Source organism: Lemur catta, chromosome 1, assembly GCF_020740605.2.
Source record: "Lemur catta isolate mLemCat1 chromosome 1, mLemCat1.pri, whole genome shotgun sequence".
Classification (NCBI taxonomy): Eukaryota; Metazoa; Chordata; class Mammalia; order Primates; family Lemuridae; genus Lemur; species Lemur catta.
The window spans coordinates 279,144,906-279,165,806 of NC_059128.1; the positions used below are offsets into that span (position 1 = coordinate 279,144,906).

Here is a 20,901-nt window from a genome sequence, read left to right on the forward strand (position 1 = left end):
CAAGAAGTCCTCCCACCTCAGCCTCCTGGGTATCTGGGACTACAGGTATGCCACCATGCCCAGCTAATTAAAATTTTTTTTTTTTTTTTTTTTTAGATATGGGATCTTACTATGTTGCCCAGGCTGGTCTCAAACTCCTGGCCTCAAGCGATTCTCCTGCCTCAGCCTCTCGAAGTGCTGGGATTACAGGCATGAGCCACTGTGCCCAGTCACGGTCCCAGCTTTGAAAATACCAGCAGCAACGTTGCCTGTCACCCTGCTCTTCCCGCCAAGTCCTTACTCCAGAGCGGCTTGGTAAGGATGCTTGCTGTGACTACGTTAGATGGTGTGCTGAAGAAAGTGCAAATGTTGTGACCAGCACTATTACAAACCAGTAGTCCTCCTCTCATTCCCTTGCCCCTGGAGGTCCCAAAGACCATGAACTTCAACAGAGTTATCTGGGTTTGGTTTGAGTCCATACTTTTTGGTTTAGGTCTTTGCCTAATCCACTGGGAGACTTTGCTGCTGAAAAGTGTCACTGAAAATTGGCTTTTGCCTCTAGGTCTCTGATCACTTCTTCTCAGCGACTTTCCCTGACTTCCTCTCCTGCCTGCCCCCTTGAATGCTGGGTCCCCCAGGGTCTGTCCTCACCTGCTTCTCTGCTCAAAGAGTAAGGGATTATCTTTCTTGGGGAGGGTCTCCAGTGAATGAAACTCTTGTTGTGTGTAGACCCCCCCCCCCATCTAGCTCTCCAGCTCAGATCTTTCCATTAATTTCTTCACTGCCATCTTGGCTTGCTTGCAAGACATCTCCCCCTGGGTTTCCTATGGGGACCTCAAAATGAATGTTTTCAAGATGGAGCTCATTATTCTCATGCTGTCTGGGCTAGGTGTTCTCCGTCTGTCCCTGCAGAGCCTCCTTGTCTCTCTGGACTCTCTCGCAGCCCAGGAGAATGACCTTTGAGGATGTACCTGGTGTCTCACGTCCTCTGGCTTCCTGTTGGGTGTGGCCTGTGGGAGGCACTTGCAGGAGAGCAGAGGGAAGGAGGAGAATCGGACCTTCCTGTGAAAACTAGGGTTGAGCTGAAATGGGCTGAGTTCCTCCTCCTACAACCGTGGTTCTATCCCACCGTCCCTCCTCCTGCAGCTGTGTCTGGTTTCCTCCCCTGGCCCCTTGAGACCCAGGGTTGTGGTGGCTCCAGCTGCTTCCAGCCCTGGGATTCCTCTGCTTTCCTGGTTGGTGTCCTCCTGCCTTGCCTACACTTGCAGAGTCCCTTTCATAACTGTCCTCTATTCACCCCAGTGAGCATGGGTTCTGTGTCCGGCAGGACCCCAGCTCAGACCTCTGTCACGTGTTCCCTCCCTCTGCAGGACCCTGGGGGTGGCACCAACACCAGCTCCAAACCCCAAGCCAGAACCCAGACGCACCTTTGCTGCTCTGTGCTGCAGCCTGTTGCCAACAGAGAGCAAGGCCTGTGGCTGCCTCTTCCTCAAAGCTTTTCCTCATGGCCCCACTTTAGTGCCCTCGTGGCACCAGAACTCTTTGGGTTGTGGAAATAAATGAAAATCAACCCAATGAGAAGAGCGAAGGCTATTTATTCAGAACTTGCTGTAGCAAGGAAGTTGGGCACTATCACTTGCATTTGGCAGAGACTGAGAGGCCGGCAGGGGAGTGGGCAGACTTACAGTGGGACAGGGGGAGGCTCCGGGTGTGCCCTGCTGGGAGCTGCCCTCACGGGGAAGCGCTGGGGCTAGCTAGCAGGGGCATCCTGTGTGATGGGCTGGGGGCATATTTGGCTTTCCCCATTGGTCCTAAGTTGGAAGTAGGAACAAAAATTAGGGAAACTTGGTTTTTATTCAAGTCTTGGTCATTTGGGGCCAGTGGTTACATAAGGTATTGTTTAGTTTCCTGGATTGTCTCTGGAGAGAGCAGGCTGGTTTCTTGCAAGTCTGGCTGCCTGGGTTGTTCATTGTAGATAAGGAGACGGTTTCCTGGGCAGGTGGCTGCAGGTTGTGGGGCCAGGTTTATTGTTATATATGGTACCGCCACTGTCCATTTGCATATTCAATCTCTTAGGTTCATTGCCAGTTTTTAATAAACAGCAACAAAACTTTTTTATTCTTGATTATAAAGGTAATATTTCCTCATGTAGAATATTTTAATCAGCCCAGAGAAGTATTAAAAAAAATCACCCTATATCCCGCTACCGGAGATAGCCACTGTTAACACTTCAGTGAACATCTTTCCAGAGACTCTCTGTGCATCAGCTCGTTCGTATACAGGTGATCATCCTCCACAGGGCACTTTCCAGCCCTCTCCTGGGTTTTTATCTGGGCTGCAGCAGCAAGCACGAAATCTCAATCTCTGCTCTGGTCCTGCCAACGTCCACTTCATTTCTCACATTTCAGAGAACTCAGCATTCTCTAAGGACTCTGCTCTTTTCTGCGAGTGTCTGCCCTCATGTTGCCTCCTTTGCCTTCCACACTCTTCCTCAGCCCCCACCACTACCTAAATCCTCAGGACTCAGCTCAAACTGCCCCTCCCCAGGAAGCTCTCAGGGTGGTTGGTTTCCGTCCTCACCACCCAGTGCCTCAAGGGCAGCGCTCGGTGCCGGTGTGCCAGTGTCCGGCGTCCCCGTCTCTGCCCCGGCAGACCCTGGACTCTCAAGGTAAGCGACTATGTCTTACTCACTTTCTCCCCAGCCTAGTGGCTGCAACCGTGTCTGAAACCCAGTGGAGGCTCAGGAGATGCTACTTGAATGAATAAGGGAGTGGATGGATGAAATCATGAATATGCATGTGTGTGTGTGTTTGTGTGTGTGACACACACACGTTTACCTGTGGGTGAGCTGACCGTATGTCAGGCTGAATTTGGAGTACCTGCAATGGTTTGAATGTTTGTCTCCTCCACAACTTATGTAGAAATTTAAATCCCATTGTGATGGGATTGGGAGGTGGGACCTTTACAAGGTGATTAGGCCACGAGGGCTCCATGTTCCTGAATGGATTAATGCAATTCCTCAGGAGTGGGTTTGTTGTCCTTGGAGTGGGTCTTTATGAGAGGACAAGTTTGCTCTCTCTTGTCTTTCCACATTCTGCCATGAGATGATGCAGCAAGAAGACCCTTGCCAGATGCCAGCCCCTTGACCCTGGACTTCCCAGCCTCCAGAACTGTGAGAAGTAAGTTTCTGTTCATTATAAACAGCCCAGTCTGTGGTATTCTGTTATGGCAGCACAAAAACAGGCTAACGCAGTACTGAACAGAAAATGCAAATACCTGCTGTCCGTGGGGTGGCCACTGAAACCATTTTCAAAATATCTCAGTTACCTTTCAATGTGGTCAGTACCACTTCCACATACTTTGGCTTCATTCTCACTCCTCCTATGATCCCACAAAGACTTTTTTGGGGAGGAACATGTTGTACTTACGAAAATGCTTTGAACTTTTTGGAGGAAAGTTCATTGTTCCTGAAGTCGACAGGGGAGCCACTGCCCTGTCAATAAGGCACAGCATGGATCCCTATTTTTCCAGATGAGACAGCTTAGGAAGAGATAACTGGGAAGCCATGCAGGTGATCTGGGATACTTTGGAAACAGAAAGAACCAGAGTCCAGGGAGAGAAAAGCTCCGAGGAGGGACAGGCCTCATCCAGGATTTCTCACCAGTGGAGCCATGCCTTCTTGGGAGGGGGAGGGGCAAAAAGGGGGCAGAATCCGTACTCCGAAGCCTTTCCCAAAAGACTGCCCTCACGTTTGCTAATAATTCAAGTAAGAGACAGGGAAATTAAGTGGTTGCTCAACTGAGGATCAGCAGGAAGTTACTCAAGCTTAGCAGGCCTGGTAATTTATCTTCGCTGCAATGTTCCTCAGATGTTCCTGAGATAGTCACGTCTAGAGACCAGGCTCGTCTGGGGTGTGTGTCGTCAGCGATGGCAAGAGGAAGAGTGTGAGGATCTCTCTGAATCACAAGTCGGGATCCAGGTTTTCGCAAACTTGTTTGCATGACATGTGGCAGACAGAACAATGGCCTCAACACACCCTCGTCCTTGGAACTGAAAACATGCACGTTACACGGCAAAGGAAACTGAAGCTGCAGATGGAATTAAGGCCTCGTCTTCAAATACCGTCATGTTGGGGATTAAGGCTTCAGCTTACGGATGTTGGAGGGGACACAAGTCAGTCCACTGAGTATGGGAATGGGAAGATTGTGTCCAGAGGGGACAGATTGTCTGGGATGAAGTGGGGAGAGGTTAAGGAAAGCAGGAGTGGGAGTGCTTAGGTGGAGAGTCAGAGCCCCAGGGACGCTCCAGACTTGGGGACAGTGTAACAAAGCCTGGGGTCACAGACAGCCGCTTCCTTTATCCTTTGTAGCTGCCTAGTGCCCTGGGATTGCTTTGGGTGTGTTCTCCGAGGTAGGGGCGGGGGAAGAAGAAGGCTGTTTACTGAGGCACTCTACGTGTAAGTCAGTCTTCGAAAGGCTATGAGCAGATGTCATTTTTAATCACCCTTGTTAAGAGATAGGGGAGAGAAGGTTCTGGAAAGTTCTGTAACTTGCCCAGGGCACCTGACCTCTCAAAGCCTATATTCTCCATGATACTCACTTTACTCTGAATAATTCCCCCCAGTTAAACCATGGAAAAGCAGGAGAAAGGACGAGATCTTCTGTGACCTTAAACGTAGGGCTTAAAACAGTGCCTGGCACGTAACCGGAGCTCAGGAAGTCTTTCTTGAATAAACAAAGAAGTAGTTTCCTTTCCTTGAAGACTAACCATTTGGAGTGGTAATCTATAATGTTTAGATGCTCCCTAACTTGTCATTTATTCTCTTTGATTGCTTACTAGCTTTTTTTTTTAAAGTTCTAGCATTATGTCCAAATAAAGCCCAAAGTTTACAAGCGTTCCAGCTATGGGATTTTGTTGGCTGTTGGAATTGGTGGCACAGCCATATGTTCTTTATTTTTGCTGACTTTCAGGGCCTGGTTTGTAAGGTGTGAAATCAGTGGAACATTTGAACATGTCTGCAGAGCCCTGTGTAAGCCTGGTGGAAGGTTCCAGAAGTACAGGGTGTGATCCCAGATCCCAACAAGCATCACGGGGAGAAGGGGACCGTGCAGAGGAAACACTGCTGCGAGTTCGGCAGACGCCGGAGGCAACTGCAGGAAGACAGCTGAGAGTGTCTGTCTTCCCCCTCCCTGAAAGGGACAGGAGTTTTCTTTGTCCCCTCAGGAGACAGCAGAAGGGATTTGGGGCTGGCCTTAGGAGGAGGGTCTTTAGCAGTCTTTTATTTTCCAGTGCTTTATTCTAAAGGGGTGAAGCTTTGGGATTTAGTTAGGAAAAGCTGGCAGAGGCCTTAGTAGGGGAAAGGAAGGAGCCCTGAGACCTGGCGAAAGGAGCCGGGTTTGCTGATCTCTGGAACCTGTGAGTGTGCTCTGCTGGGCAAAGGGCCTTGAGGCTGCAGATGGAATTAATGCTGCCAATCAGCTGACCTTCCAATGGGGAGATTATCTGGATTACCTGGGAGGCCCAGGGTCACCACAAGCATCCAGTGGCAGAGGGAGGCAGGAGAGGAGAACCAGTTGGCAATGTGAGAAGGCCTCGGCCCAGGTTGCTGGCTTTGAAGGTGGAGGGGGCCCCGGGCCAAGGAATGTGGGCAGCCCCTGGCAGATGGACGAGGCAAAGATACAGCCTCTCCCCTGGAACCTGCGGAAGCAACACAGTCCTGTGGGAAATGATTTTAGCCCAGTGAGGCCTGTGTTAGGTTTCTAACCTCCAGACTTGTCAGATAATATGTATGTGTTGTTTAAGCCACCAAGTTTATGGTAGTTTTTGTTCCAGCAGCGTTAGAAAATGAACACAGGTGACATGGGGTTCCTGGAGACCCAGCCACAGGGCTGAGACATTGGGAGACCGAGTGAAGGTTCAAGGCTTTCCCGGATACAGAGGAGTGAACTTCATTTACCCACAATCTCGTGCCTTTGGCTGGACAGTGCAGACTTAGGAAGCAAGACCAGAAACCCCTCCACACATTTTATGGACCGTGTAAGCCTCTTGGGCCATTTATACAACCCCAGGGAGAAGTGGTGTCCCTTAATAATGGCAGATACAGGACAGCTCCCCAAGCCTGGACGGCAGGTGCCCAGAGCCAGTTTAGTTGGATCTGGGAAAATGAAGGGTTGTGATGTATCTTGCACCTGAGGGTGGGGAGCGGATGCACAGCTGCTGTGCTCATCGAGATTGTTTAAAAGAATATGTTAGTGGCTGCAGAATGGCACTGTCAGAGCAAGCTCATAAAAGAGATGGGTTTTTGGTTGTGATTTGAACAGGGTGGGAGTGGGTGGGTGTGGACCCTGGAAACCTCAGCCGTGTTTCACATCGACTCACAGCTTGGCTTTGTGTCAGTGGGAACGTGACAAAGTGAAGGACACTGTGACAGGAAACGGGGGAGTTGCCCAGGTCTCAGCAGGCAGTTTCAAAGGTGCGTTCTTCCGGTAGCAGACCGTGGCTTCTCCTCCCGCTCGCTCTTCACTCCCAGCAAGCTCTGTGGAGGTTTGACAGCTGCTCCAGGAACTTGAAGCTTCGTATATTTTTTGTTCACTTTACATGAATTCATTTTTGGCTTCATAGCATACAGGACAAACCTAGTGGGATCTGAGCTCCCTATCGACCCCAAACTTGGGAGCCCGTGAAGCTGCAGTGACAAGGGGAGAGTCCAGGGATGCCGCCGTGGGAGAGACCCACACATAAGGTGTTCCAGAGTGATCTTGCATTGTGCTGTCTCAACAGGTAAAGAGAAATCGATCCTGACTAGGCAACAGATATTTAACCCTCAAATTTCGTATATATGTGGGTACGCATATGCATGTTTACATAGAATACACACACCTACATAGACATACTTTTGGATGGCAGACACTAATTTTGGAAATTTCTAGTCAATTTCTACGCCCCACATGGTGCGGTGGTGCTGTGTAGGAGGCGGGAGGAGCAATGCGGCAGCAGGTGTGCCGCCCAGCCTGTCCCAAAGGCATCTTTGCCCAGAGAGAGGCAGGAGGAAACAGGCACTGGTATTCCGTCAGTGAAGCTGGGTTTGTGCCTGTAGCAGAGCTGGGAATGGCTTTGCTTGGGATGTGGTTGAGCAGAGAATAAGAGCGTGTGGGAAAGGCTAGGCAAACACCAACAGAGCCTGAAGAAACATCCTCTACCTGTGGACAGAGTGTGGCACCCGGCGAGGGACCCCGCAGGAACTGCTTAATGAGTATACACAGACCGGATTTGTCACTAGGTGGGGTGAGATGGAACCTGTATTGCCCTCATGTCTGGAACCCGCTGTCACTCTGCGCTGCGGCGATGAAGTGCAGATGTCGGGGCTGAACTCGCCACTTTCCAAGAGGATTTAGACTCCAGTGCACAGGGAGTTCGTGTTTAAGCTCATCATCCATTTGTGGCTAAGAATTACAGCAAGGAGCTAGGAAAGTTATGTTTTGGGGTCATGATCCTAAGCGACTTCTACTCTGTTAGCTTAAGGATTGAATTTAAAAGATGTTGGAAGTTGGAAAGTGTCTCAAGCAAGTCATCGAACTTGCTGCAGGGAGACTATGTATTAAGGCAGCAGGGGATGAAGGGCAGGCCAGTGCCTTTGGAGCCAAAGTGCCGGGTGCATGACATTTCTCGAAGAGCAGCAATCGTACCTGCCCAGCCTACCTCACAGTGTTGCCAAGAGAGCCCCAAAGCCCTGGTTAAACCAATTGTCAGCAAAACATTATCTTAGGAGAGGTAAGAGGTGGGCTAAAAAGTCACAGATCTGAACCTTTATCTGTGGGATAAAACATTTGGATTTATATATTGAAAAACACTTGCTGTTTTTTTGGTAGCAGAACATGAAGCCACATTAATGCAATTATTTTTGTTAGCAACTAAATCTTGGTAAGAATGGAAGCCTGCCTAAAGCTGCTATCTGGTTACACACTCAAAGAAGCCCTCATTATGTGTTTAGGGTTAATAAAATTTACAAAGCCAGCTACCAGGCTTCCAAAGTGAGAGAATCCTGCTTGCATTTGGGTTTCACGACGTCCTTTTGAAGAAACCTCCACTAAAAAATGGAGTAGGGAACATTTTTGAGGGCGCTGAAGGGACAGTCTGCTTTGGCGGGGGCTGCTTAGGCAAGGCCAAGAGTAAGCAAGAGAGAGCTACTCCCACACGGAGAGTGCAGTAACCTTTGCCTTTAATCTCAGGAGAATTTGCTAGTTTTCCAGTCTCTCGTTGGAATTTTTTACGCCTGAAATAACTTATGGTGTGGCGGTAGCGTGCGCGGGCCTGGACTGCCGGGCACTTTATTAGCAGAATGTGGACAGTGCTACCTGCTGACCTGCTGAGGAGCTCAGGCCTGTCCCCACCTGTCCCTGTGCTTGCACTGGGCCCGGGGAGAGCAGGAGGGAAGTGGGCCGCTGCTTGCTAGCTATGATGTGCCTGCTTTCCCACTTCCGTGTGACAGTGCCTTGGGAGTGAAGTGCAAGGTTGGACATTCCGGTGTTTGGAGTGAGTTTGCACTTGCTGAGTGCAGGGAGAAGTGTGAAAAGCTTCTTCTCTAGGCAGATCAAGCAGACTGGGGGGTTGTGGTGAATGCAGCTATCCCGGGGTGCTCCAACGCTGAGGGTGGGCTCCCCTTTAAATGTCATGTTTATGGTACCACAGGAAGGTTCTGAGTAAAAGCGATTTCAGACGCTTTGCACTTAGTTTACACGAGCGATGATGCCACCTTTTAAAACACTTCCTCTCTAATCCTCACCAGAAGGGAAAATGCTGTATGCGTCACAAACCGAGGCATCGTAAGCTCTTGCATTCCACCATGAGGGCTGTGCAGACAGGGCTGTGTCTTCTCTGGGTGTGTATCCTCGGCTCTATTGCAACGCTTGACACATGGTGATTCCTCAGTGCATTCTTGGGAAATGAATGAACAAATGAGGGAAGGAAGACATTTCTACTGTGTTAACAGAGAGTATTAAGTTCAAAGTGCATGAGGAATAAAGACCAGACAGTGATGGAAAGTTACCGACAAGGTACAGAAATCTCATTGCTGTGCAAATGCAAGTCCGCCTTTGATGACTGCTGAAGCTCTGCCACTGGCAGTAGAAGAGCCCTTCAGGAGTCTCAGGGCCCTGCCATTCACCCAGTGGGAAGTGAAGTGCCGTGCGTCAGGCAGGCTGCTCTGTGTCCTCACGAGACCTCGGGCGCCAGGCCAGCCACGCTTGCAGCTCCCTTGGGAGGGATTTTCCAGAATAAGTTGCCCTGATTCACCCTGAGTGGCCTTGCTTCCCTGGTCACGGTGGTTGGACCAGAGATGAACACCTGACCTACGGCAGCTGCAGTAGGAGGACCAGCATGCTAGGGGGTGGCCTGACACGGCTCTGTCCTATATGGGTGGTGGCTGGACCACTCAGTCCAACCCTCTCTGCCCAGGAGTCTGAATGTGAGCTAAACAGAGAAGCCGCAGGAGCAGTGGGGGCCGAGAAGAATACAGAGAAGATGACGAGTATTAACAGAAGCTTCGAGGGAGAAGGAGAAGGGTGGAGCAAGGTGCAGTGCTGCTGGCAGAAGAGTAGAGATGAGATGCGAGGCCTCCAACATGGCAGACTCACTGCTCCTGGGACACCAGAGCCACCACAACGCAACAATGCTGACAAATCCCCAGGACAAATGAAGTTTCAGTTCCTAGGAAACCTGGCGTGGTGGCCACAAGCACATCTAAGCAAACCCCATGACCCAGGGCAGCCCACGGGGCTTCCTGCAGCCTCAGGGAGCCTCATTGCTTGGCCCCATTCCCATCCCACTTCTTGGGCCTGAGAGCCAGGCTGGTGTCAATGACGCAGCACTAAGATCTGTGACCGTAGGATCCTGTGTGCTGCAGGGAACCAAGGGGACTACAGGAAACCGCAAGGCTCTGCCCCTGCCCTGGGAGGAATTTACACTGGAATTGGGGCTGCCAGAAAAATCCTTACACAGGTATCCAAGGTGTTACACGTTAAACTGCCGAAATGAGAGGAACACTATGGGCTGCCATGGGGCAGAAGCAGAAGAAAGCAAGGTGGGCTGGCAGGGCTGTGGCAAGGCCTCTGAGTGGGGGGCTGAGTGCTGGCGGTGGGCCAGATGGCAGCATGGAAAGCGCCTTGCAAACACACGCACAGGGGTGGCGAGGGCCTGCACCACGCGCGGCGGGCTGAGGAAGGCAGCTGGCTCTCTGCAAATCTGAGGGGGCTTCCTGATGCTCCGAGGTGACCAGAGCTGCAGCACTGAACTCGTCCAACAGCCCGAGTGAGCAGGCAGGGCCCAGATGCCATTTCCCGACTTGGGGGACAGCTGTGATCCTGGATGTCTCCCGGTGCCCTGGGATCAGAACATTTGAGGGCGCGTCTGTGTTTTTTCCTGGGAACCACAGATCCCTGAGGAGGAGAGGCTATGATGTGAGAAACCTCAGCCAGGCATAAATTGCAGAGGGCGGCAGAGTGTTCTGTTCACACAGCAAGTACATATCCTCGCCTCATAAGCAAAATAGAAACAGAGCACTGAAGCTGGAGGGGCGGACGGAGAGCTGCCTGGTGGCCACTAAGTAACACCACGTTCTTGGCCAGGCCCTGCTCCTGCTGCTCAAAGGGAAACCTGGAGGACAGCAGCCAAGACCTGCTCGGGGTGGACAAGGTTCAAGAAGAAGCATCCTCATTCTCTGCCCTTTCTCCTTTTCCTTCTCATCATTTGCAGTACCTGCTACCTGCAGATGGCGGGAATGCTGCCACTGTGTTATGTTTCATAGGTGAGTCTTTGCAGAGTGAGAGACTGCTCTCAAAAGAATCACTAGGGCCCTCCCGGTTGTCAAAGCACGGGACTGGTGTCATCCTCACTCTCTTGGCCTCTGGGGTGCCTGACACCATCACCCTCACTCCTATGGGATGCTTTCGTCTTCCTTGGCTGGATTTTATTCCATCGGGAGCAAAGTTGGACCCTTGAACATGTGCTGAATGACTCTTCAGAACACAGGGCAGCTCCTGTGTGGGGGCTGAAATCAAAGGTGGCACCTGCAGATAGTTTTCATGAATGTTTGGAAACATCCGGGGTCCAGGTAACGGAAGATACTTCAACCAGCTGAGAATTAAACATGAATGTCGTCTGCAAGCTCGTTCTCCAGGTTTTGCAAATGAAACAGGCATTACCAGAGGAGGAACTCTGTAGGGGAAGGAACCCCATGCCAGCTAGTTACTGAGGCTGTGCGTCCCTGTGTTTGCTTAAAATAGTGCGACTTCCCGAGAAAGGAGGGCTTCTGGCACCCCGCAGAGACCAAGCATGCTAACTCACAAGAGCTGCTTGCTTGAGCAAGATGCTCCTGGCTTTTTAAGAAACCATGAGGTTTCTGAATAAGAAAAAAGGCCTTTTATCAGGATATTTCTAGCTCCACAGTAGAACACAGAATTGGTTATGATAGCTTGAGGCCTGTGATATGGACTCGTGTGTCTTTTTAGTCCTTGACACTTAGTAAGCATCCCATAAAGGTCAATTCCTTACATACATAAATGAAGGATTAAGATGAAAGAAGAAAACACACTATGTCTAATCTCCCGTGGCTCTGGCATACCTATTTTAAGACTGTGCTGTATCAGATAGACAAGGGACCTAATGCCATCTCGAGCCTCAATGTGTTTGCCTATAAAATGGGTCGTGTGAGGTGCCAATGACAATGCACGTGGGAGGGCTTTGGAAGCAGGAATTGCAACACCTGGGAGGGCCTGTGTCACTGGGGGGTAGTGTGTTGCTGCCCCTGGTTGGGTTTGTTTTTGTTTTAACTCTTAATTTTGGTACATTTCTTGCCTCAGATATTTGTGATGGTGGAGGGAAGCCTGGATTCCTTCCTTCAGGATTGAGGGCAGCTGGCTTTGCTTTCGGGGGCCGTTCCCAGGACTTTGGCCACAATGTCAGCGCTTAGGCGTAAGCAAAGCTGAACGATGGCACAGTTGGAGAGGGAGACGTTGAGGTGTCTTAGGGCTTCTAAAAACTCCTGAAGGGTTGCATCTTCTCAATCTGTAGCAAAATGACAAACTCTAGACAACTCTAAGATGTGTTCAATGATAAAACCCATATACTGGGTCTTAATTCCTTCAGGACCCAAGTGAGACCCACTTGTAAGTCTAAGAAAAGAAGTTTGGAACTGTCTTAGTTGATCCACAGTCAAGATAAACAGAATTTTCTAATGCCAAAGAAGGAGCAGAAATTACAATAAAGAAGAAATAGAATCAAAAGGAACTTGGCTGACTTTCATAGTTTCTGGTTCTCTATTTCTGGGACATCTATGTTCAGTGGCAAAGCGAAAAAAAAATACACAAACATACGTGCAACGGATGTCAAAGAAAGCAAGAAAAAGCTGTGCCCCAGGGATAGAAAAGGCTCTTTTCTGAGACTTTTCTTTGTTATCTTAAGTCCTGCAAGTCTTCAAATGCTACCTGAGAGCTTTTCATCTGGAGTTGAAAGCCTTAAAAAAAAAAAAAAAAAAAAAAGCAAAAAGCCCCAAAAGAAAGCAGAGCGTGGCCAGGCTTTCTTGACAACAGACACACTGGCTTTAGGGAAGCAAATCTGTGTGCACTTTGCCATGAGGGGCAGTCAGAGGAGAGAAGGACCCTGGACTAGCCAGGACTTGGGTATTCACAACGGAGGGAACAACAGAGACGTCCTCCGTCTGCCTTAGCCAGCGAGGTGGGACCCCTGAGCTGCCGGGAGAGGGTGAGGTGGGCGCCCCCGCAGGCAGCCTCGGAGTGGGAGGGAGGACAGGGGACGGTGCTGAGCTGAGTGGGGGCGGCCGCTTGGCCAGGCACGTGCCACTCTGCCCCTTTGGCCCTTGGTGAGCCCCTAACTTGGGCAGCCCGTGCTGGGGGAGAGCTTCCCGCTGAGCGCACGCACCGGTCGAGTCTAGTCAGTGGCTCTGCACGGTCAGAGCTTGAGAGGAAAGTCAGTGCCCAAAGGGGTTGTCTCCTTGAGATGCTCCTGGATTAAAGCTCTTTTGGTTTCTGGGGACGGACAGACGCTGGCGCAGGCCCCTGTCTGTGGAGCAGCACTGGCGGCCACGCCAGGGCTTGTGAGCTGCGCCTGTCAAGCTCCCAGCTCTTAGTTCAGCGTCTGCTCGCTCCTTCAGGGTCTGGGCAGCACCTTCATTAAACATGAACAGAAGCAGGAAATGGACTCGAGGAAAATAAACAATACCATTCCAAGTCATAAATGAAAGCCTGGACATTGTTTTGTCATAACCTGGAGGGCATGAACCAATTCTTGATGGGCTGTAGGCCCCATGCTCGGAGCAGGGCTGGTGGCAGGGGCGCTGGCTTGGGACCCGGGAGCACCGAGCAGATGTGCCTGGAAACAGACTCAGCCTGGGTTGAGGGGTCCAACCCCAGGGGCTCTGACGTCTCCACCCCTGCCCGGCATCGTGCCCCTGCCCTGCTTTGTGGCTGTGAACAGGGCAAAGCACCAAGTGGAGTGTCTGCCCCGGAGTGAGCACTTGATAACAGGGTGATGATCTGGTTTGTTGCCAGAGCAAGCATTTCATACCACAGAAAAGAGAAAAATGACTTTGACTTGGATGAGGTCACCTATCTAGCCCCTGGCTGGCTTGAGCCCGGGTTGTCTGACTTGAAATCCAGTTCCGCAAAATGCTTTTCTTAGCAAATGATTCCTAATTAATAGAACAACACGGCCTCAGAATCCCAAAGCTTACCTTCAGATCAGGTTTTGATCAGCTAACCCTGCATTCGCTCACCTGCTGTGAATGACTTCCCTAGCATTAGTTTTCAGGTTCCAGGTGTCAGTGGGTGGGTTGAGGGTGTCCCCACCCATCAGGTGAAGGAGGAGACCCTGGGCCTGGTCCGGGGAGGGGTGCATGCTTCACCTGAGTTTCAGGGAGGCTGGCCTCAGTTGTCTTCCCCCTTAGTGTTCGCGGGCACGAATCCTTGACAGATTAAGGGCACGAGAGTATCGAAGCAGAGAGTCACCACGTAGGTGGTGTTTGTAGATGTCTGCGAGGTGGATGATGTGCTTTGAGGTCCTGCCACTGTGTTATCTTTAGACTGAAAAGGTGTCCTGAGAGCATCGTGTTTGGTTGGCGAGAGTGTGTGCAGAATAACAGCAGCTGTCTGGGGAGAAGTTACTATGTGTCAGGTGCTGCAAATATTTATCTCCTTCTCCAGTTCTTAAAACCTGAGAGTGCACAGTGACAGGCTGGTAATCACCTCTCCAGAGAACAAAAATCCCCGATTTGCAGCGTTTGCCCATTTCCAAGGTGTAAATGCTTCCACCACTCCTGATTTCAAGCTTATCAATAGCTTAACAACCAGTTGACAAAATTCCTGAGTATTTATTTACCCGTCAGCTCTCATGAGCCAGAGAGATCTAGAACACATGAGCCAAGAAAGGGATTTTACAGACATAGGAAGGAAGCGTTAGGGATTTTATAGGGGAGGAAATGGAAGCTTAAGGGCACGTGGCTCACCCACGCTCCCGTGGGTTGGCAAGAAGGGAGCCCCAGTCTGACCCACAAGGCCCTGGTTCTGAAGTCCTCTCGGCTGCCTCCTGGCCTCCGTCTGACTCTCAGCTGAGTGGTGACTGTTCTGTGTTCAAGGCTGGGGAGAAGTTTCCTGTCCCCCAGGTCAGGTGGGGCTGACCTGGCTAGGGGAGCTCGTATGTTCCAGCCTGGTCCCTGGCTGGCCCTGCAGCCACCTCCCCTCCGTGTCCACAGCCGCTCACCCAGAGGCCCCACGGAAAGAGCTAGCACCCCACAGAAGCTTGAACGCAAACACCCTGTCCAGGGCACCTCCCTACTTTCCCCGGGCCCTGGCTCAGCATGGACACAGGGTGTCCCTGCACTTAGCCTCCCACACAGACGGTCCCGGACTTTTCCACACCTCTCGTGGCTTCTCTGGGGTGGAGGTGGGCACGCGGCCCATGGAAAATAACTCAGACACTAAGCTCTGACCCTTGGTGGAGAGGCTTCCTGCCCAAGTTACTTGAAATTAAAAAACCCACCCTGGCTACGGGGCCTTGAGTCTGGAGCCGCAGAGGAAACCCAGGCACGGGCCACGCAGGGGCTGCCGGCTGACTTTGCTGGAAGCAGAGCCCGTTTCTCTTTTGGGTGCCCTGAATAAGGGGCCACAAGGATCCCCTCAAGAGCAACTCTCCATGTCACCAATGCCCACAGCTGTGTGCGCCCACTGCTGACCGCAGAGCAGGCTCAGCACAACCGCGTGGGCTGGTCCCCTGGGGAGGACAGAGAGCGCGATGACCCGGGGAGCTGCGCTATGTGATGAGCCCTGGTCACCTGCGGCTCCAGCCCTGCACAAAAGGGAGGACCTCCTGGGGGCGGGGTGTAGAGACTCCAGCGCCCTGAGCCTCTCTCCAAGCCGAGGAAATCCCGTTTTCTGGGGGGCTGGTGGCGCGTGGGCCTATCTGCAAACTCCCAGCTGTGTCTAATGGGCAGAGGGGTGAGAACCAGAGACTGAGAATAATGACGTCCAAGTCTTGCTTCGGCAGGGAGCGCGTTCTTCAGACGGAACCCACTGGAGGGGTAAACACGGCAGCCGAAAGCAGGGCTGCTCTAAATGGTGTGCAGCCTCCTGTGACGGCCTTGCTTCTGAGAAGCCCAGATGCATCAAAAACCACTGATTTGGGCATCTGACAATGGCACGAGAAGAGGAATTTGCTGAACTTTCTGTGAGAGCATGAGGCAAGTTGTCACCCAGCCTGGGCTGTGTGCCGTGTCTGAGGACCAGACCCTGTGCTGTCACCCCACTCGGGCGCTGGCTGGGCCCGCAGACCCCTTGCTGATGCCCCCAGGACTTGAAGGCCAGTGTGGAATTCTTGCATGGTGCTATTTAACCATCTTCATGTGATAAGGAGGTGATTCCCTCAACAGCTGGGACAATGTCACCTCCTCTGTCATACTCTACCCGACTTCCTGCTCCTAATCCCAGAAGGGCCACCGAGCCCAGCTCTACCCCATCCGCCTCTGTGCAACTTGGGCATGTAGCAGGCAGGAGGCTCTGAGTGTCACAAGGGCCTTGCCAGGCCTGTTTCTGAGACCCTTCTGCCTGCTGGCGTAGGAAGAACCCAGGGGCCCTGCCCCACCCCTCACCACACCCAGTAGAGGGTGCAGCCCCGAGTATTAGGCAGCCCCCTGGACAGAGCCCTGGCACACGGAGCCCACCGAGCCCCATGGCAGGGCCTCTCGGGCCCTGCTGCTGGAGCACACTGCAGACAGAAGGGGCCTCTGGGCAACAGGGGGCTGGGCTGCTGGTGGGAGCTGTCACCACTGCCTGCACTTTGAGTGTCCCTTGGCCTCAGGCTCACTGGCCTCCACGTTTCAGGAGTCCACCCGCTGCTTTGTTTTATATCAGAGTTCTCTGCACACTCACCCATGCCAGCCTTGCTCGGAGGTCACATTCCACAGCAGGGGGCCACTGCTCTGCTCCAGGGTGGCCACTGTCCCTGCCAGCCCCCTGCAGCTCCCAAGCCTGTGCGATAGCAGCCAGCTGAAGTCTAGGGGGTCCTGGCAGATGAGGGAGAAGGGTATCTGTCCAGGGCTGCCCCCAAGCCCCTCTGCTTTGTCTTACAGTCCCCTCAAAGATTTGAGCGTGACTCCCAGGGACTTCTGGAGGCCCTGTACCCATAGGATCCTCCAGGACACCTCAGGCTGTGTCCCTGTGTGCAGGTGAAGAGAGGCCAGGCAGCTCATGGAATTGCCACCCCACCCCCCAAACACAGCTCTGAACACTCCAGGGCACCTTCGCCTTAGGCCCGTCCATACCACCTACCCCACAGGAATGGGGGCAGACTGAGCCTGCTTCCAGGAAAGCCTCGGGGGGCTGCGTCAGGCACACAGTCCTGACACGCGTGGGTGCTGTCTCTCAGATCCAGCATCCAAGCCACCCCGAGGTAGTGACAGTCTCCCGGACAGGAGTAATCAGGCCTCTCAGATGAGCCAGCCCAACTCTGCTGTCTTGAAAGGGGAGAGGGTTTCCAGATCCCTGCCTGGACGAGGGGTTTTCCAGTGGCTGATGCGGCCTCGGGCAGGAGACTGGCAGGTTACCATAGTCCCCACACATGGGAGAGGCTGTCCCTCCACCCGCCCAGCCTGGAAGAGCAGAGCCGAACCCTGGCTCGCCCTCTGCGACATCAGGTGGGGGGCCGCTGTCCTGGGCTTTACTTCTTCTCTGGCTTCAGGCTGGGACAGACTGGCCCAGACGACAGGTTTTCTCTGAGCACAAGTCCTCCCCCCTTCCCACGTGTGCCGGCTATAAATCGAGGCCCACACAGCCAGATCCAGGCTTCTGAGACCTCTCTGAGACTCTCCGAGGCGGCGTGGAGAAAGGTAGAGAGGACAGTCTAAACGCAAGCTTAGATCTTCCCAGCCAACCGCTCCGTCTCTGTGAGTTGCTATTTATAGATTAAAGTGTCTCTTAGCAGATAAGACATTAGGGGTCTTCCCATGTGCTTTCTGAAAGCTTCTCCTTCTCATGAGCCCCCTCGTTATTTGTGATGATATATTTGGGGGATTATTTGTGTGATGATTTCCCTCCATGCAGTGACTGTGGGGTTGTTCCCTTTACCTGTGGTGTCTGGACTATGCCTTCTCTAATAGGAAGTGTTAAGCCTGGTGTTTTAGATAAATGACTGGTCTCTGCTTGTTAAAAACCTTTGTTTCAGGCCCTGACTCATTGCCATACGTCTGCATAATCAGAGGTCATGTTTACCTAGAAGGAGAACCAAGCCCCTGATCAACAAGCTGAATTATTCTAACACATTGGTGTGTAAAAGCAGGCGAGTCATGGATCAAATACCACCTATGGAAACTGAGCGTCGGCACCAGCCTTTTCCTGGGCGACGGAGAGAGAGGCTGAGGGCCTGGCCCTGCAAGAAGTATCTGTCATGGAAACGAGTAGAGAAGCAGTTGGTCTGAAGGGTCTTTCTCCTTCCAAAGTAATCGGTTGAGAAAATGGAAACGTGTGAGCCCCCAGCAGGGTGTTAGGGAAGCATGACAGCGGAGGGGAGGATGAAGTAAGAGGGACGTTTAGCCTGGGATGATGAGAAGAAAAATGTAAAGGAGTTTGTTAGTTTTTGATGGTGTTTTCCAAAATGAGTGTCCAGGCAGTCTCCGGCCAGATGTATGAATATGTCTAAGGGTGAATGTGTGCTTGGTCATCCTGTGATCTTGTGCTTTGAAAGTGCTTCCGAAACATGCCTTAACTGAGGGGAGAGCTGAGGTTGTTGCACTGGGGAGATGCAGGTCATGCGAACAAGTCAGAAGCTCTGCTCCAAGGTGCAGGCAAGAGGAACCCCAAGTATTTCCTTCCAGAACTAAACCTCATAGGGTAGAAGCAAGTGGTGTGCTGGAGTCTGCTGTACCGACTTGCCAGAATTGATTATTAAATTTACAGGAATTTTATGAGCCGATGGTTAAACATAGCCATTGTTTAAGAATTAAATTATATAAACTTTTCAATTAAATTAATTATATTATAAACAAAGGTAATCAATACTCAAAACTTATCCCCTTCCTACTTATTTTACTATGTTGTACGCTGCATCTGTGTTCTTAAGGCTACTTCCATCTGCTGCGTGTCTCTTCCCAATTTTGCACTTGTGATATCACTATGATAGCTGGAAATTGGCCAGGGTGGGAATATGTATGCCATGGACACTGTCAGGCAGAACCATCTGGTTTGGTTTATTGCTTTGTTGATTGTCAAGGTCAATAGTCCTGAACTGGGGGATTTTGCCCCCAGGGGACATTTGGCAATATCTGGAGGCACTTTTGATGGGGCAGGAACACTACTGGCCTCCAGTGGGTAGAGGCCAGGGATGCTGTTGAACCTCTAACGATGCACAGGACAACTCTGTTGTGGCCCACAACCCCCAAAGAAAGAACGCTCTGTTCCAACACGTCAACAGTGTGGAAGTTGAGAAATCTCGGTCTAGATATAAGAAAATGATGGGGATTGTTAGCAACTTAAAATAAACTTAAAAGTATGCCATATCTGTACCTATTACATTGTGAATACCACACACATGAAAAAAAATTTGAGGAAATATTCTTCCAGTGTTTGAAAACTATTACTTGATTTGGCAAAGAAGTTGCTCAAGTCATTGGCAAATGAATAAAGTTCTGATGCACCATCTTCATCTTTGTTTTTCACTAGATGAAGATATCGCCCAACGTTCACGTTGGAACTACACTCATCCAACAATTGCAACCTTAGACTGGCTGCAGAAACAAGAGTTCAGCAAAATTCAGCAAAAGCATTCTGGAAGAATCAGTTGGCTATGTGGAATCTATAATAAAATTAGGATGATTATTTGTAAGTTGTGTGATAAACATCCTTCATATCAGTAAAATTTGTGTGTATGTGCATTGTTTTTCCCCGAACAGCCTGTTGATAAACATTTACCAGCACACCACCAGCTAGAGGTTGCAGAGTTATCGGATTTAGATGTAACGCTCTCATTCTGCATCCTACACAATATGTTCATGAATTTTCTATCTAGAGAAAGTGCAGTACTGTACAGTTCTGGGAAACTGTTTTTTGGGAAGAACTGGGGTAGGGATGAATGTAAACGCATGCCCAGGCTGGCTCTGTGCGTGGGGGGAGTGGGCTGCCTCTCCTGCAACGTGGTTGGGCATGCCGGAAGGCTCTCTGCCATTCCCTGCATACCCTCCAGGGGCCTCTCTCCAGTGTTTGACACGGGCCCTTTTGGAGACAGGTGGGTTGTCACTAGGCTAAAAAAAATGGGTGCAGGGACAGAAGGGAAGGGGGTGGGTAATGCAGTCACTGAGAGTTTGGGCAGGATTTTGATCATGCATTTAACCTGTTAGATCCCACTCTAGTCCATCTGGAGCTGAAGTCAGAAGAAAGGGCCAACAGGCCAGGTCAATTTTGATAGCAGGAACGGAACGGGAACACCCTGCGTGTTCTAAGTCAGTGTGGCACTCTGATGAAAGGCACTGAGGGAACCGGCCGAGGGCTCCCAAGGAAGGGAAGGGGCAAGCGTCATCTGCTTCCCAGTTGCACCAAAGGACATGAAGACTGAATCTAGATAAACGGGTGCAGCTCTTAAGAAGCCAACTTCGATATTCTGAGGGTCTCCCCACCCCCAATACACCACCTCTTAGTGCTGAGCACTCTGCCCATGGGATCGGAATCATTCTGGATCTCTTACGGGGTAGCTTTAGGGATTTGGGAGCACATGGCTTTGTCCAGGTGAGAAAGATGGCAGATGGAGGGATTCAGACTGCTTTGTCCTCACCCCAAGAAATCTTAGGCGTGTTGCCATTTGTGTTCACAGTTCGGCTGTCAAATCTATAAATAACAACACAGGACGGGGTAGGAGGGTCAAATAGGCAGCAGAATTGTGGCAGATGAGATCTGTAAGGGACCGTAGAACATGCTAGTTCAAATCCCACCCTCTCAGAGAAGGGGGCAACCAGAGCAGTTAAATGCCCTCCCCCAGGGAAGAGGCTGGGCTGCATGTGGGAGTCGTGGCCGTCAGCCCTGAAGTCGCACCCCTTCCCAGACCCAGTGAGGACAGCGGGAGAAGGCAGCAGTGTTAGAAACCCAGAAGGAGCAGACAGTGGTCAAAAGCTTTGTTTTCTCCTCTTCTTTCAAAAAGGCTGAAATTGCTTTTTGAAAAATTGTGAGATGAGAATTTAAATTTAGTTTTCATGTTTTCACAAAAAAGGTGGCTTGATTAGATTTCAGCTTAAACCGGTGTTTGTGTTTTCTACACCAAAGCTTGGAAAATGATCTGTACTTAGAGGGAGACACAGAAGTCTGGGGGTCTGGGAATTCATATGTGAGAACTAAAAATCTTTTTAGACATGTGGGCTTTCATGCAAATTATATTTCC

General features: G+C 51.1%; 1 protein-coding gene and 1 long non-coding RNA gene across 2 annotated transcripts in view; one reads left to right on the top strand and one right to left on the bottom strand.

Moving 5' to 3' along the window:
- KCNJ6 (potassium inwardly rectifying channel subfamily J member 6) overlaps window positions 1–20,901 on the bottom strand; it is a 260,276-nt gene that overhangs the window by 104,909 nt on the left and 134,466 nt on the right. The window lies entirely within an intron of this gene.
- Window positions 2,310–4,883, top strand: LOC123630739. Its single transcript, XR_006732748.1, has 2 exons — window positions 2,310–3,158; window positions 3,848–4,883. It is a non-coding gene; the product is annotated as an uncharacterized LOC123630739 (long non-coding RNA).